We start from the raw sequence: 12,198 nt of genomic DNA on the forward strand, positions 1-12,198 counted from the left end.
GGAGGCTGTTTCCTAAACTATGTCAAGCTTGTTTACAAACACTCCTTTAGAGTATTTATCGACATATCTGACTGGTTTAGTTTGATAAGAAAATATAATTGTAGTAATAATAAATGAGATAGATTCCTTGAAAAATAGCAAACTTTGATGAAAGTGTGTATACGTTAATGTTAGGCAAAAAATCAATGTTTGAGAAAATTAAAAAAAAAATATTAAAAATATTTTTATAAAATCAATTATTATAATATTACTTATAATATATTTCAAAAAATGAATGAAAAGAGTTTATACACATCCATAAGATTTTAATATTCATTTTAATAATTATTTTAAAGTTCTTCAAGTCACTGAAAAATATTTTTTTGGCATTTTAATTCTTTAACTATATAAAATACTTAACAAAATATGAAAAAATATGAAAATTTATTTTTAAATAAATGTTTTTAAATTAGAAAAAATCTATTAAAAAGTGCAGAAACTTACATACTATTATTCTATTTAAAAAAAAGGAAGTCGCCCTTTTTAAATTTTTTTAAAAGAGATTAATGACAGTATCTGTCATTAAAAAGATCTTAACAAACCATAAAAAATGGCAAGAAAATTTCTTCACTACTTTTAATAGTTTTGGAGATAACACTTTGTAACACTTTACATGATACACCCTGTATATGTATCGCACACGCGTTTACTCGCTGCTATGCATTTTATAATTCTTATCAGGCGAAGTAAATACGATTAAGATCCCCACGTGCCGTAGCTATTGCATATATATTTGCTACGAGCAATTAATTGCGTGCAGAAATCTTGCTTAATCGACATAATTTTATTTATTCTTGCCTAATGTGGTTGTTTTATTAATATATTTTACTATTGAAATTTTTAACCAAAATTAAACCTTTTACTAAAATTACTTGTTTGGAATTGCCAAATACGGAGGGAGAGGAGAACTTTTTGCGAAAGATTTGTTTCTCATAAAATCTATTGTAATATTTCTCTTTTTACAAAGAATGTACAAAATAACAAATATGCCTATATCTATTTGAAATTTAATTACTTCGATAATTTAGAATGCCAAGCCATATGTAATGATAATTATTAAATGTATAAAAAAAATTATAAAGGATGTGACTAATGTTAAAAAATATAAATGCACTATAATTGATTTATTATTTTGTTTTTACAGTCTAGTTATTACCTTAAAATTTAAAATGGAAATTTATTTACTAGATATTTATTAGAGATTATCAGACTGTATCACAGTCTAATTTTGATAACATAATTTCTAATTTTTTTAACAAATAAAATCCAACAAAACAAATTTTCTCTGAAATCGAATTATTTACTGGAAGGTATAAAAATATACTACATATATAATATATATACAAATATATATACAAATATATATACAATATTAATAAACAAAAACTAAATATTATGAAAAAAATTTATTTTTTTCTTTTGTTTTGAACTTAAAATTGAAAAAAAATTAAATTAAATTTTTGTGCGAACTGTCTGTGTAACAAAGCAACTAAAGACTCAATTAACCAATTTATGTTTTTTGAATTAACATTTTAAAGCAAAATGGTACATTATATTGTACATATATTAATATATAAAATGCAGAACAATTTATGAAATGCTAGAATATTACAGATTCTTGAGACGCGCTATTCATTTTCTTGCACAAGGTCTGATCAAAAAGTATCTGACTTGATTTTTTTTTCTCCTAAACTAGGTCAAGGTCGGGAAACATGTGTGGAACGCGATCTTGAATCTTGGCATGTATGCGTGAATTTCTGTGTTCTGACTGAGCGGATTAAGTAGATAATCTGCATTAAATTTTGCCAGAAATTCAGCAAAACATTAAATGATTAAGAAAATTTTCAGATTGATATAAAAAGATAAAAATTTAATGAAGTTTCTTTCCTCAATTCATTCATTATAAGAGCCAAAGTCGCATTTTATATTGTAAAAAACTAAGAATTCAAATACATTTTTTCTGAATCTTTAGATCTGAGTGTCTGAAAGTAATTTTAGAACAGAGTCGTTTTTCTGAAAGTTCAGAAAAATGTCTGAAAATTGTGTCTGAAAAATCAGACAGTGGGTTTGTAAAAAAATTTTAGACACTTTTGTCTGAATTTTTAGTCATTTTTCTGAAAATTCAGAAAAATATGTAAAAATTCTGTCTGAAAAATCAGACAGTGGGTCAGTAAAAAAATCTTAGATATTTGTCTGAATTTTCAGTCAGTCATTTCTTATACCAATCCCTCAATTTTGAGCTCTAGTTTAGCAAAAAGAATCATAATTTTTATTATTATTTTGTAATAACTTTTTTCATACTTCTAAAAACAAAAACTCGATATTGTCAAAATATAGTAATATTTGTAGTAAAATTTCCATTTGACATATTATTTTAAACTTGACAGAAGAATATATTTATAAATAATTTTCTTCTCAAACTCTAGTTAAATTCGCATTAAAATCATTCTACTATTAATTTTCTCGGAAAATTGATATAAAGCTGCTTATGAAATAAGCACAGTAAAAAATTATCGTCAATGAAAAGAGGCAACAATGGCATTTGATATATTCGAGTATTGATATAATATGCTTTTTTTAAGACTAGAATCTAATCTAGTTTTCTTTATTATTTCTCGAACTTTATGGACGAATAATAAAGATTAAAATACTTATACACACATACAAAGGCTATAGCCGGATAAGCATACTAAAAGTGCCTCTGACGAGTTTTCAAATAACATTTGGCCTGTCATGTCCTCACTGTAAAAAAAATTTCTTCAAAATTTCAGCTTCCTAACTTTATTATTTCCTCAGTTTTCGAGAAAAACGTCATTTTCAGTTTTTATTTTTCTTTTCTGTAAATATTTGAGATGATCCCATATCGATTTTTTTATGAATACTTATCAACAAAAGACATAAAAAAATATTTTTTTATTAATCTCGAATAAAAGCTTGATTTGTAAAAAAAGAATGAACTTAAGAAATGGTTTTTTTAACATGTTCCTTTAGTTTCCTTACTTACAAATTTCTTAAGTCTCAATACTCTGAAATTTTTTTCAATTTTTTCGAGTTGGTGCAACATGGCGAAAAAAATTAAAATCTTTTTTTTTTATTATTTTTTCATAATAGGACAGAAAATTATTTATTTTCTTGCAGTGTAATTATAACTATTACAATTATTATTATTACTATTATTATTACTATTATAATTATTACAGGAAAAATAAATAATTTTCTGTCCTAAAGGAACATGTAAAAAAGCTATTTCATGGAAACAAGAGGTTCCAGGTTAAACATGGATTCAAAAATACTTCCTTATAAAATTAGTGTTGAAAAACCTCTAAAAGTAAAAGTTTTTCAGACACATTTTTACGAGTATGCATTTTTTAACGAGAATTATTAAAAGAAAAGTTGCAGAGAGAAAATTCAATTATTTTTTAAATGAGATCAAAATATTTTTATTATATTTTACTGATTTTTTAAATAACTAATTTTCAAATATATAAGAAAGCAATTTTTCGGCTGATAATAGAAAATTTTGAAAATATTCTGTTTTTTATATGATCTTGGCTAATTTTCTTGTTTGTTGATGATTCCACTCAACAAAAATTTTACTTTTTATACATTAACAAATTTTACCATAGCCATAACTTTCCATAACGTTCCATCCAGACTTTGTGATCTGATAGGAAATTTAATTTTGAACAAAAATTTTCTTACAAGAATTCAAAAATGCTTCCTTAAGAAATTACCTCTTCAAAAGTAAAAAATCAGATCACAAAGTCTGGCTGAAACATTGAACGTCACCCTGTATATAATTTGCAGCAAAAAGTCATATTTTTAAATTTCAACAACTCGATACAAACAGATTTACTTACCATACGAATCAGCAATGATATATAAAACATCTTTTTTGATGAGTAACTTAATTAGTTAGATTAAATTCATATTTGACAGAATGTCGGTTTAAGAATCTTTTACCTATTTTGGTAGTTCTTTTCCTTTCTAAGTATATATTAGATTATTTCTATATAAGATTTATCGAAATTACTCTCTGATAAGATTTACTGATAATTAAAAATAATTTTTGATACAATAATTTATTAATGTATATCACTATAGTATTATGTTTAATAGTAAGAAAATATATACATTATATATTCGGTGTTTGTTAATAAAAAATATAATAGTACGACATACATATTTTATTTGCTTATAAAAATCTGAGAAGGCTAAATAAATGCTAATTAAGCAATTTGTGGCCTACTATGTGTTTGAATTGTAAATCGAAAATATCATACATTGATGATGATAAATAAGCTGTAAAATCATGAAATTAACGTACATATATACAAAATGTTTCAGACAATCTCGTTTCTAAAATATCCTCGGGGTTTCCTAAAAGATGCTGTCGGAAACAATTTTTCTTAGATTTAACGGATCGCGTTTTTAAAACAAATATTTTTGAAATAAAACATTTATTATTATTATGCAAGTTATACGAATCTTAAGGATAGATTTTCTAAGTAAAATCTATTTTTAGTTAAAATATTTTTTTAGCAAACATATGTCAAAACAGTAGTGCTTTCCGAATTATAAGCAATTGAAGAAAGAACTGCTACAAACTAAAAAAAATTGAAAATAAACATATACATAATACAACGCGTGATTTCTAGACAGACACTTTGTACAGAAAAATTATATCGTTTTTAAGTAATTTTAAGGGGATGCCGTATCGTCCTATCTTACCGATTAAAACTTGTTTCATTAGACACCAAAATTATTATTTTGGTTGTACAGAATGAAAACTGCTTCTCCACGATGAAAGTATACATATACAAAAACGAAGCGGGAACGTGTGCAATTTTCAGTTAAAAACGAAAAAAAAAAGAATTACAGTTTTAAATTATCGACTACTAGCGTCATGTCGTAACTGTATTTGCTTAATATAAAAGTTTTGCAATTTGCACGTACAAAATGAGATACGTTCCCACCTGGAAATGAATGAAAGAATATATGTAAACTCTTAGAAATGAATTCAAAGTCTTATTGTTAGTAAAAGAGATTTTCGCGAAAGTGTCGCACTTTTTGATAATTTTCGTTAAAAAATGCATACTTGTAAAAATGTGCTAGAAAAACTTTTACTTTTAGAGGTTTACGACACTAATTTTATAAGGAAGTATTTTTGAATTCATGTTTAGTCTTGAACCTCTTGTTTCCATGAAATAGCTTTTTTAACATGTTCCTTTAGGACAGAAAATTATTTATTTTTCCTATAATGATTATAATAGTAATAATAATAGTAATAATAATAATTGTAATAGTTATAATTGTACTGCAAGATATAAATATTTTTTATACAAAAACAATTTTTACAAATAAGTACAACTTTTAAACAAACTTTTAAATTGTTTTTGCATAAAAAATATTTCCATCTTGCAGTATAATTTAACTATTACAATTATTATAATTACTATTATAATTATTATAAGAGAATAAATAATTTTCCGTCCTATTATCAAAAAATAATAAAAAAAAGATTTTCATTTTTTTCGTCATATTGCACCAACTCGAAAAAATTGAAAAACTTTGAGAGTATTGAGACTTATAAAAAGAGTGTTCTATAAAAATTTGGTTATTAAACCTCGAAAGGAATATGTTAAAAAAGCCACTTCTTAATTTTATTCTTTTTTCACAAATCGAGCTTTTATTCGAGATTAATGAAAAAATATTTTTTTGGTATCTTTTGTTGATAAGTATTCATAAAAAAATCAATATAGGGTCATCTTAAATATTTACAGAAAAGAAAAATAAAAACTAAAAATTATGTTTTTCTCGACAACTCAAGAAATAATAGAGCTAGGGAGCTTAAATTTTGCGGAAAATTTTGTCTACAGTGAGGACATGAGACAAACCAAATGTTATTTGAAAATTCATCGGGGCACTTTTAATATGCTTATTCGACTATAACTTTTAATTAAAACCGTATCTATCTTTTTCTTTTTTATTCTAAGATCATTTTTTTTTATTACATTAAAATCGCCTTAGGAATTTTAAACGATGTCGGCCCTTTGTTTTCTCTGTTACGTTGAAACATGTTCGCGTTCCAACACGACGTGTCTCCCGATGCGACACGTGCTCTTCGTGGCGGTGTATCTCTCCTTTTTCGAAACCATTCCCCGTGGATAGAGTTCGGTTACGCGGTTTCTGCTTATTCGGCACATACGACCGGACGTGACGTCACTGAAACTACGTGGAGTGTTGATTGCGGATGGCAAATGCGACCTGACACCCGAGGAGTTCTGCCTCCTCGTTGTGATTCACTCGCGTTACCCGCGTTTGTTACCTCGCTTCTGTGCAACAGATTTGAATCAGATACAAGCGGATCAATGTTTAAAGATATTTCCATACACACATGTATATGCTTCTTTTTTAAAGTTCTATTCAACGATACTTCACTCAATTCTATTTTGAAATTTCAAAATTGATCCTAATTACATCTACTTCTGGTTTGTCCCAAAATATGGAACCATCACTAATGATTACTTTAGGTGCTCTTTAGTAATGAAAACTTTTTCCTATAACGTTCCATTTTTGAAAAACAAACAGCTGGCACGAGTGATCTGAATCACATGACATTATATATATATATATATATATATATATATGTCACTTTTTAATAATAATAATTTTAAAATAAACTAACAATTAAAATGCTTCTCTGGAAAAATGTCCGAATCACCTTGTCTATCAAACAGCTTTTTATTACTTATTATTAATATAAGATTATATATAATGGTACTGTTATTTATTTTTTTTATAATTTTAGATTTAACTTTATATATAAATATATAAAAATATATAAATATATAAAAAAATTAATATTTAAGTTTATATTAAAAATATATAAATATATAAAAAAAATTCCGGTTTCTTTCAAAATTTAACAATTTCAATGCATGAATGTATTAAAGATACGTATTAATAAAAGAGTGTTAAAATGCATCAAATCTCTATCACGAAATTAAAAACGAAAAATCGATTTTTAAGAAATTTGCTCTATGAAAGATTAAATGAAGAAATTGCCAAAAAATAAAACTTACATAAAAATTCAACAATTCCGGCACCAGTACCGATTTCCTTAAACAAGATTCACAATCTAGTTTTCGCTATCACGATGATATATCGTGATGTTACTAATATAAATTTCAACAATGTAATCAAGTGTGTAACGGAGATATCAGCCTAATCTGTCGCGATTATTGTTATGTCTTCGCCGAGAAACGTCCCACGTAAAAAGCTGCACGTATCGCGTAAGAAAATTACGTCACCCGAGACTTCCCTGACAGTGAGTTGATCGACTCGGATATGCATACGCGAACGAATGGCACATATACATATGCAAATGAGGTCGTGTCCTTTATAAACCTTTTTGAGTCCGTACATATCGATACTGCTCTAGATTAAAGAACACGTGTTCTCTCTCTCTCTCTCTCTCTCTCTCTCTCTCTATTCGCGAAGAACGTCGCAAAAATGTCCTCGCGCGTGCAATCTCGGGTGCACGAAGGTCGCCGTTTTCCAGATACCACGATGTGCGATCCGATGCGATGCAACGCGACGCGACGCGATACGTTTCTCGTTGCATCGCCGTAGTCAGCAATTGGCTTACAGGAGCTCGCGGCCACCGGTTATTAATAAATTCGTTACCAGGAAGTCCGGCCCCTGCGACGCGCGAGCGAGTAGAATCAATTCAACCGCAACTGAGCGATATCATTAAGAAGGCTATAACGTGTCGCTTAGTACGTATTATTGAGACCCGCCTATCTCACTTGAGAATTGTTTTACACGGCAGAATAATAACGCTCTTTGCGATATACTCTTACATGACTTATATATATATATATATATATATATATATATATATATATATATATCTGTCATTTAAGAATAGAGATGTAAGTAGAAAAAGCAAAAAAATCACCTTTTTCATAAAATGCGATTTTTTGTGAGAAAAATAAGCCTTGTTTTCTTTCAAAAATTTTTTTTATATTTATACCTATGTTATATATATATATATATATATATATATATATATTATATATTTATATATATTTTTTTACTTATACCTACGTTATTTATATATTTTGCATATATATATGTTATTTACATAGTATTATTTATATAGTATATACACTACGCGAAAAAATTAAAGGGCCACTTTCTTTCATATACAAAAAGGCCAATGTTCATGTAGGTAAAACTTCTTTAAAAATAATTGGAACAAGATCAATAAAAAACCGTTTCAAACCTTAAAGTTTCTAGTTTTAGAGTCTTTAAATGAATTTCAATTTTTTCTATTCGTTACAAAATTATATTGTAAGAAAGCGACGTCCGTCGATTGAACAAATTTTTGAAAAATTTGTCCAAAAATACCGAATTAAAAAAAGAATCGTAGCACGATTTTATTAATTGGGTGTTAAAAAGTAGAGTTTTACTTTTAATTTATTTTTTAACGAATGTTTTATCATTTTTTTTCACCGAGATATTCATTATTAAAGCAAAATCGAGCTATTGACTTTGAACACTTATAACTAGTGAAAAAATGATCGTAAAATGATCATTTAAAAAGCAATTTAAAGAGAAAAATTAGCATTTTAAAATGCTCCTATCGTTTTTTCAATTATTATTCATTTTTAAAACGTAAATGTTACTTTAAAATCAAGTAAAAATTACACTTTTATCTTTTTTTATTTAAATCAATAAAAGTTAACGAAAAAACGCTAAAATTTTCATGAACTCAACAACATTTATAAGTAAAAAGCATTCCCGTTAATCGTACAAAAGACTGAAGTGTTAAGTTTTTTTTCTGTACATTTCAAAAACTTAAATTAATGATTATTGTACGATCATTTTTTCACTAGTTACATATAAGCGTTCAAAATCAATAGCTCGATTTTGCTTTAATAATGAATATCTCGGCAAAAATAGTCATAAAACATTTGTTAAAAAAAAATTAAAGCTAAAACTCTGCCCTTTAACACTCAATTAATGAAATTGTGCTAGGATTTTTTTTAATTCGGTATTCTAGGACAAACTTTTAAAAAACTTGTTCAATCGACGTTGCTTTCTTACAAGGGAACTGTCGGAAGTGTCCCTCACCGATTTTAATGAGCTTTGGATATGTTGTAGAACATAAAAAAATATTAGACCCATATTTTTTTTAGCGGCGTATCTCAACGTTTAAAGGTTGAAACAATCCCTCGAAAAATAACGAATTTTTCGTTTTTAGCGAATATCTTTGAAATTATAGGACATATGAAAAAATGTTTTATACGAAAGTTTTATGGTATTTTGTACTCTTTACAATATTATAATTGTATTTTTCAAAAATGTCAAATTTTTTAATTTACCCCACCCCCACCCCTGTCGCCCAGATTTCAAAATTTATTAAAATATACGTGGTTTTAAAGTGGATACATACAGAATAGACCAACAGAGTTTGAAACACCAGTAGAATTTGGTTTTAAAAAAAATTCTAAAGTAAAATGCGATATTTGTGTCGAAACAGCAATAATAACTTGTTCTTGGTGTAAAAAATCGCTTTGCATAACACATTTTTTCTATGAACATTATCTTTGTAATGAATATGTGCTATAAATGTAAGACATATATTTATGAACAAATTCTGTACTAATTTTTTTAAAAAAGATGTGTTTTTAAATTATTGATGAATACTGTTAAGGTTTTTGGCAGTTTTCCTTACCCATGCAACAAATGTTGGTATTTTTTTAGTTCTGCTTAATAAAAAATTCTTATTCATATGAAATTATGTTTGTAATAATTTCAACCTCTTTTTCTTCTTCCTTTCTTTCTTCTTTTTTTTGATATTTTAACTTTTTTTCTATTCCTTCTTTTATTTTTATTTTATAGCATTTTTTAATCAATAAACTCATTAAATTAAATTATATATTAAATTATATTTAATAATTATATAAATTTATATTTACAATTATATATGCAAATGTGAAATATAATATTACTATTTCTTTTATTCTTTAATTTATTTTCTAATATGTTGCGTATTATGTCATTTAGATTAATCTATTTTTATGTTCCAATATATGCACAACATAAATATATACACAAGAGGCTTTTATTGAATGTGTCGCAACTAAAGAAATAACGCAACACAACTTCTCGGTAAAAAATTTCTCATATATTTCTCATATATAATTATATATAACAAAATAAAAGTATATAGAAATATATAAAATTCTGTATAAGTTATGTATAGTTATGTATAGTATGCATAATTTTGTATTATCGTTGACTGACATCTAGCCAACATTAATATAAAATTATATATAATTATACAATAAGTCATATATTATTATATATAATTATACATAACTTATATAAAACTTTATATATTTCTATATAATTTTATATGATCATATATCATATATGATTATACATAACAAATTTTTTATCAGGTTATAGCGCAGCGCCTATAGCACGAAGTTATCATCTTGTTTTCTCAAAATTGATTCGTGGAACCCACATATTATTATACATGGATGAATTTGACCTTCGATACTCTAATTTTTGTTCTTAAAAAATTTTTTAAATTTTGCAAACTAAGGTGTGGGGATGGGGTAAATTAAAAAATTTGACATTTTTGAAAAATACAATTATACTATTGTAAAGAGTACAAAATACCATTAAACGTAAAAAACATTTTTTCATATGTCCTATAATTTCAAAGATATTCTCTAAAAACGAAAAATTCGTTATTCTTCGAGGGATTGTTTCAACCTCTAAACGTTGAGATACGCCGCTAAAAAAAAATATGGGTCTAATATTTTTTTATGTTCTACAACATATCCAAAGCTCATTAAAATCGATGAGGGACACTTCCGACAGTTCCCTTGTTAGAATGTCTTGTAACGAATCTTGTAACAAATAGAAAGAATTGACATTCATTTAAAAATTGTAAAATTAGAAACTTCAAGCTTTAAAACGTTTTTTTATTGATCTTATTATGATTATTTTTGTAAGAAAGTTGCAATTACTTGAAAATTGGTCCTTTTTTATATGGAAGAAAGTAGCCCTTTAATTTTTTTACTTATTGTTAGTGTAATATATAATTTTTAAGTGTATATATAATTATATAACTATATATATATATATATATATATATATATATATATAAGTGTATATATAATTATGTAACTATATATATATATATATATAGGTATATATGTTATTTATATATTACATATTTTCAACATCACACATTAAAAAAGAGTACTGAAGTCTCTTTCAACCAGTTTTCTCCATTTATTCGCAATGCACAAATGTAAATATTTGAGTGTATAAAGTAATAACTAATTTTTTTTACTTTCTTGAAAACAATTTTAATGGATTAATGAAATTTTTATAGTTAAAATGATACTAAACACAATACAATTCAGATAATTTTCAGTTATATGCATAATAAAAATGTTTATTGACCATAAAAATTTAATTAATCCTTTAAAATTTTTATTTAAAAAAAATTAAAAGAATATAAGAAATATAAATTTTTTATTACATAAAAAAAATATATGAAAAGAAATATATTTAAAAAATATATGTATATGTATGTTTGGCACCTTTTTATATAATATATATTTCTTTAAAATACTTTTTATAAATACATTTTGTAGAATTCTTGTATTTATTTGCTACTGTTTTTAGTTTGATCCTTCTTTTATTTGTGCCACAATAATCGTAATTATTCGTTTATAAATAATTTTTAAATATTAAAATAATGCTAACAAGTTTAATAACACATTTGGTCTTAATTAGACCTTATTAGAAATACATATAAATCATTATTAGCTGTTTTCATTGTCTTATTAAATAAAAATTTAAAAATATGTAGTCTTCATTAAATCGAATAAAAAATTTATTAAATATTTTGTTGAAAAATAAATAATTTATAAGTATTACAATTTAATTTAAGGACATTAAAGATCTCCGCCGCTGTTGTTTGACGGCTATTAAATTTAATAGCTCTATGGAAAAAGCTGCTTTCGATCGTTTCAATTCTCAAAAGCTCGTCTTTCACGTCTTGCACCCTCCCCTTACGCTAAAACAATAAAAATGTGCCATTAATAACGACCGGGTGACAAA

Source organism: Anoplolepis gracilipes, chromosome 13, assembly GCF_047496725.1.
Source record: "Anoplolepis gracilipes chromosome 13, ASM4749672v1, whole genome shotgun sequence".
Taxonomy (NCBI): domain Eukaryota; kingdom Metazoa; phylum Arthropoda; class Insecta; order Hymenoptera; family Formicidae; genus Anoplolepis; species Anoplolepis gracilipes.